This window comes from Gobius niger, assembly GCF_951799975.1.
Source record: "Gobius niger genome assembly, chromosome: 14".
NCBI classification, from domain to species: Eukaryota; Metazoa; Chordata; class Actinopteri; order Gobiiformes; family Gobiidae; genus Gobius; species Gobius niger.
In genome coordinates, this window is record NC_136865.1 from 27,019,049 (window position 1) to 27,025,048 (window position 6,000).

Genomic DNA, 6,000 nt, shown 5'->3' on the forward strand with positions numbered 1-6,000 from the left:
GTACTTTTCCAACTACTTTAGGCACTCAAAGCTCTTTACAGCAAGGAACCACTCACCCGTTCACACCAATGTACACAGACACTGGAGGCAAGGTGGGTGAAGTGTCTTGCCCAAAGACACAATGACAGTGGCAACCTGCAGGAGATTTGAACCCCCAACCTTTGGATCATGAGATGACCCACTTAGCCATCTGCCCCACTGTCGCAGAGTACAGGTACACAGGGCAAAGTCCACACAAAAGGCCCCATACTAATAACCTACTCCAAGTGCAGTGAAAATGCAAAATGAATGATCCAATTTTATTTTATGTCAGATTTACATACATTTTTACTCACAAGGAGCAGTCAGGAGTCAGTTTTTTTATTTTTTAGAGCCCCTGGTCTATGTCTGATGTGAAAATGACCCTCCTTCTGCACACACTGCTGCAGTTGCACACTGTTGACAGCAGAGGGCGCACTCGAGCATGATTTTGAGGGGGAATTTTTTGTTTTTTTGCAGCGGACTTGAACTTGTCCTGACTTGTAGCAGAAGGAAGTTGTTACTTACTTGAGGCATAAATCAGCACAATGACAAAAACACTTAGCCTCACTTCACTGCGGGCCATAAAAATAAGTGGCACTTTTCAGACATTTACGGATGACTCTCCAGCAGTGAATCACCTGCCGCTGACTCAGGGCTTTCTCTCAGACAAAACAAATCGTATTAATAATACATTACTAAACAGTATTGACACATGCGCAAACATCAATCTTTCCCTCCTGACATTAAGCAAGTTTTATTCCAGATTTCCTTTTTTTTTTTCTCTCTCTTTTTAGTGGCATTTCACTTTTAAGATGAGACGCTGCAGGTGAAAATATATATATGAGGAATATAGAAAATGTGAAGTTGAACGTTTTTTAATTTCATACACGAATTTAAGAAAAAAGTATTGTGGAGTTTCATTCAAAAGGCACAAATTTATACATAAAAAAAATCGGCAAAATTACATAAAGAGCCAGGATCCAATGTTGGTCTATTTTGTTGAAATATTTAATTATTTAATTATGTATTTTTATTATATTATTTGTATTATTATTCTTCCTTTAGTCTTTGAAAAAACAAAGTTATTACTGGGCAAAATCTGTTGTCTATTGCCAGGTTGCTGCTGTAATGGAATTAATTATTACAGTATTATATTGATTCAAATTATTGGGCTAATTATTAACAATTCCCAAAGACTGCAAGACTTCACCTGAGTTCTTAGAGTTCAGTTTTTTCTTATTCAAAAAAGAATGTTTAATGAACTCCCTTTATCCATTCCCCGTGCGTGCCTTTGAGCGTAGACATGTTCCCCTCTCCGTCAGACAGACGTGTGACCTCTGACCTCTGGAGGTAAATAATGAGTTTTTGACGTCTCTGCCCCTTCAGACGCCTCACCGTCTCGTCCGTCGCGCTCAAACAGGAAGTCATGAGTAATCGCCAAAATGAGTGGACGAACTTCACTCACAAATGTAAGATCAGCATGAACAGTATAGGAATGCATGATGGCAGAGGGGTTAGCTGGGACTAAACCAGTATACTAACATTACAAAATTAAAGCACCACTTTCTACCAGTGCCAGTGCTGTGCATAATGTATGACATGGTGTTCTGTTTGGACATTTTTAAGTAATTGACAGTATTTCTCACATTTTTACAGTACTCAACCTCCTGCCTTAACTGAGAAGCTTCTTTTAAAAAAAAAGAATCAAAAGAGTGACAAAAACCCCAAAATCCGACAAAAAAGTAATGAAAAAGCAACAAAGAGACAACAAAAAATGCAACAGGAAAAGCAACAAAAATGCAACAAATACGCAGCAAAAAAATGACAAAAAAGTGAACCAAAAATCGTACATCAGTTTTAGGCTATAAGCTCCATTCGAGAAGCTTTTAGATTTGGGCAAAGCTGAACTGGAGAAAATGTGCTTGGCTAAGGCTAAACTCTAAAGTAACCTTTATTTGTATAATAATATTTCTCAAAATCATCTTGAGGGCCAAAGGTTCTATGCTGGAGGGCCGGATTTGGCTCCCGGGCCTGACATTGCCTTCCCCTGGGCTACATACTGGGCTCTAAAATTTGCCCCCGTGGACATTTAAACATTAAGCCTCATTTAAAGGGGCTAGATGCAAGTTTGCCATTTTATGCTCACTTCTGCCACCTCAGGTCATTCGTGTAACTGCAGGTTCTATATAAAGCTTGTGCATGACGGCACTTCGGACCCGAATTAACACCTTTTTTAGTGACAGTGCAGGATTTTAGAGGCAGTTGTGGTGAATATGTCTGAGCTTATTCTGAAACATGTAGGAAAATACATAATTTTAACATTTTTAAACTCTGTATAGTCCCTTTAAACGTCTTTATTATGCAGATGTTAAGTAGTGATAAACTTCTCTTTTTACCCACTTAAAGTAAAATGGATTGTAAATGATTGTAAATGAGAAAACTCAACACTGTAAAGTATTTTGCGAGAAAGGGGCCTCTCACTAATAGGATTCCTTTTGGGCAAAAACTGCAAACAGCCCTGTTCCTGTTGGACCTTTACAGATGAAACAAAAACTGTCACGTAGTTCAACGTCTTCTGTCTCAGCACATTTGAACTACACTGGAAAAACTAATAATCATCTTAAACAAGAAATGACACACATTTACTTGAATTATAAGATTAAAATCTGAAGTTTGAGGAAGTTTGGTCTGTCTTAGACAAGATAAAACCCCCTTATCACCAGTGGAACAAACCAAAAACGAAAGTCAAAGAGAAATTGTATTAAAAGTAAAAGTTAATTTGTCTGATTTCAAGGACGATTTATGCATGTTCCATTGGTATAAGCATTTCTAGCTGATTTTAGATTAGTTCAAACCAACACAAATTCAACATAAAATACCTTCATTCAAGCAATTTTAAGTCATTTATCTCATTTATCTCCTTTAAGACAGTCATTTTTCAAGTGTGACTCTCATAAAGGTGTCCAACAGTGGTGATCATGCTGAAAATTATGTTCTCTCTTCTATCTTATCCTAAACCAAAATGACATGAAAGTGCTTCAATGATCTGGTTTGGACTGTGTTATTGCCAGTGGAACAACAATGATTTTTGGTCTCATTTCACAAGTTTTTGTCTTATTTTGTCCAAAAGTAAATGTTTGTTATTTTAAGCAAATGAATGCTTGTTCCATTGGCAGGCTTATTTGAGTTTCAAACCTACCAAAAAAATCTGCATTAATTGTCTTAATTCAAGCACGTTTCAAGCCATTTATCAAAGATGAGATGTTTACATTTCTGCCCCCTTTAAGATTTTTGCTCCTGCTCATTGTACATAAGATACCTCCTTTTTACTTTTTAACTGTTTGCACATTTCCTGTCTATTTTGCACACTCTGAGTGATCTTATTAAGTCCCAAATAAAAGTGAACAAGTGAATTTCTCCATTGTGAGATCAATAAAGGATTATCTTAAGATGGCATGTTGATCAGATGAAATGACCAGGGGTGTAGCTCTCCATTAGGCAGGCAGTTGCTTGGGCCCCCCAACTGTCAAAGGACCCTGAGCTGGCCCAATATGCACAGACTCGCAGTGAATACTCGTTTTATAGAGTTTTCCTGATGACTATGGTGCTGCTGCAGTTACACTGTCTCACCACTCGATCCATCTGGCGCTGTTTATTCCCCTTTTGCTGCCTGCTTTATTGAGTCATGGCCTCTTAATATTCATTTACAATGAGAGGTGGACAAACTTTTGACACGTGACTCCACCACTTTATATCTGCCATTTTAAGTGAAACAAGTTTATTGTAAGACCTATCACAACATAGCGAACCTCATGCCTTCTGTTCTGAGATAAACTGATACAGAGAACTGCATTATGGGAGTTGTCAGGTGAGCTGCTCCTCGTCCGCTCTCTCAGTGCGTGGGTGGATGGACGTATTCCATTGAAAGGTTTTCACATATTTTCACTAGTGGTTATGGTTTCTACTATGTATCTAGCAGCTTTAATAAAAAATAATAAAGGGCCCCCTGTGAACTTTTGCTTGGGGCCCCAGGGCACCCCTGCTACGCCACTGGAAATGACTTTCAGTCGTAAGATGAATGTGGCAGGTTTGTGAATCCAATCACTTCCAAATTATGATGAGTTGTTTCGGCCTCTTCGCCATCAGATCATCTAAAACTGACAAATGACGATGGAGAATATCATGAAGTTCGTGAACACAACTAATAGAGTTATTTTTCCCATGCTGTTCTGACGTAAGAGCCCAAAGTATCGAATCAAGTCCTTCGTGGCCTTAGACAGGAATGGCGTTATCGTTTAAAGGAATAGGCCACCGTTTTTACATACTGAGATATGTTCTTAACTTAGCTTTGACGAGTTCTTTAAAACCTGTCTGATCTTCACCCGTGCCTTCAATCACGTAAACACAGCACAGACGTTAGCATTTAGCCGCTCCCTCTCTCCTCTATAGCTCCAAAACAGGTCAAGATAGAGGCTACCAAGCTCTTCCACGTTTTCCCTATTTAAATATGGTTACGTGAAGTGTTACACTACAAAGTATAATTACACAAAATTAAACAATGTGGATTTTCTAAGCGGATAAAAGGGGGGACTATATTGTAAGGCGTAATAATACCAGGTGTAATTTGGCATCCGCACAGTAAAGTGAAGATTACTGCGCAGTAAAGTGAAGATTACTGCGCAGATTTCGAATTACTCCTGGTATTATTACGCCTTACAATATAGTTCCCCCTTTTATCCGCTTAGAAAATCCACATTGTTTAATTTTGTGTAATTATACTTTGTAGTGGAACACTTCACGTAACCATATTTAAATAGGGAAAATGTGGAAGAGCTTGGTAGCTTCTATCTTGACCTGTTTTGGAGCTATAGTGGAGAGAGGGAGCGGCTAAATGCTAACGCCGTCTGCGCTGTGTTTACGAGACTGAAGGCACGGGTGAAGATCAGACAGGTCCTAAAGAACTCGTCAAAGCTAAGGTAAGAACATATCTCAGTATGTAAAAATGGTGGCCTATTCCTTTAAACTGGCCAAATTAAAACCACACTGCGGAATATTTTAGGTTATACATCACAAGAGCAACGAAACTATCCTAAAATGCTGATAAATCATCAAACATGTACCATATGTGCTTCTAATGATCAGCTAGACACAGACAATGCTTTTTTTTTTGTGTGGATAATCAAAAAGTTGGATAACGTTGTATTTTATATCTATTTATAGGGTGAAATGTTGCACAGTGTTGCTTTAAACATACATACGCTGCTGGCCTTTCATCTCCTGTGACTGAGGTAATGAAAGAAGTTAGCAGCAAATCCGTCACGCTGTCAGTACAAACGTATAGTAGTAAATATTTTAGGGTGCAGCTCGAGAGGCTGAACGGTGAACGGCGGTTTGGCATTCCACTGGTTTGAGTCACTCTCTTTGAATTAATGATGGATTTGGTGGGAACGTTGGGGGGGAATTTCAGACGCAGGGGGTCAATGCCCGGATAACTGCGGCTAAAACGGTGACAAATTCCTGTGTTGAATTCACAGCCCTTTTGGAGATTAGCTGTGGGGACTGTAGAAGCCTCTAACAACATTACAGAGCTCTCATTTCAGAATTAACACTTCTCACAAGTTCAATCCCTTTCTTGGCTGCACATTCCACCAGCATATTTTCTGTGTTTTCAGTAAAATATGTACAATAGAGTCCCTTTGATGGCCAGGAGGACTGAATGATAATTGATTCAGCATTAATTATCTTCATTCAAGCACATTTCTAGCCATCTATCTAAGATAAGATGGCCTGCTGATGAGTTGAAATGAACAGGGGTGCAGCTTGCCATTAGGCAGGCAGCTGCTTGGGCCCCCCCACTGTCAAGGGAGGTGGCCCAAACATGTACAATAGAGTCCCTTTTATGGCCAGGATGAATGAGAGTGCGTCTGCGAACAGCCCTGTTCCTGTAATGTGTGTAAAGGCTGGACCTATACAGATGGA